Here is a 1,129-nt window from a genome sequence, read left to right on the forward strand (position 1 = left end):
ATCAAGTTACCATACAACCCAGCAATCCCCCTACTAGGCATATACCCAGAAGAGGCAAGAAACAAACCACAGCCAGATATCTGTGCTCCAATGTTCATTGCGGCACAGTTCACAATTGCAAGGAGTTGGAAACTACCTAATTTTCCATCAACTGATGATTGGATTAAAAAGCTGTGGTATATACTTACAATGGAGTACTATGCATCACTAAAAAGCAGTGGTGAATGTATGAATCACATCGCAGCATGAGAAGAACTGGAGGAAATCATGCTAAGTGAAGTAAGTCAAGCACAAAAGGACAAGTACAACGTGAGTCCACTGAGGTAAGCTTTAAAAAAAACAAAAACAAAAGGGGAATAGGGAAAAAGCTGCTGTATACAAACATTCCTGGAGTGTGGACCAAGTAATATGGTAGGAACCAAAACAAATACAAGTCTACACATGGTAGACAACTAAAAAGGAGGTGGGGAAAGGGAAAAAACAAAACAAAACAGAAATGGGTGGGGGGGCAGAGGACACTAACCCACCCAAGGGGAGGGTATTGTTTATATCTCCACAGGGAAAGAGGGACCAGACTTGAATATAGTTCTCCAAGATGTGAATGCAACATGCCGGCGTGGAGTAGGGAACCAGTGGAGAGGTCTGGGGGGCTAGCCCCAATCCCAACTACTAATTGGACACCTGCCCCTCCTCTAGAATAATTTATTTCAAAGGATGGCATTGAATTTGCAGCGCCGGGAAAGGGACATATCTGATCAGAGCACAGTGGTGTAGATGAAGAGGGGGAAGAGAGGGGAGCACATCCTGGCCCACCAGGCCATGAAGACGATGTTCCAAATTAGAGCAGCCAGTCCACAGAAAGGACCACATGGCCGGCCCCACTAAGGGACATAATTCACCTCACTGACTCATAGCCCTACAGGGGACAACACTGTTGACACAGTGTGGGAATTGCACCCAATCTGATCCCACCACACCGAGGCAAAACACTAAGGGGTGCAACAAAACAGCAAGAGAATGGAGTGGTGAGGTCCCTAGGGAATGTGAAGGTGGACTTTGGGGCCAGGGCATGGTGCTCCAAAAGACTGGACTGGAAAACACTCCTAAAGACCAACAAACAATCCTTGAA

Source organism: Echinops telfairi, unplaced genomic scaffold (genome assembly GCF_000313985.2).
Source record: "Echinops telfairi isolate 266 unplaced genomic scaffold, ASM31398v2 ScPeMD7_443;HRSCAF=831, whole genome shotgun sequence".
NCBI lineage: Eukaryota > Metazoa > Chordata > Mammalia > Afrosoricida > Tenrecidae > Echinops > Echinops telfairi.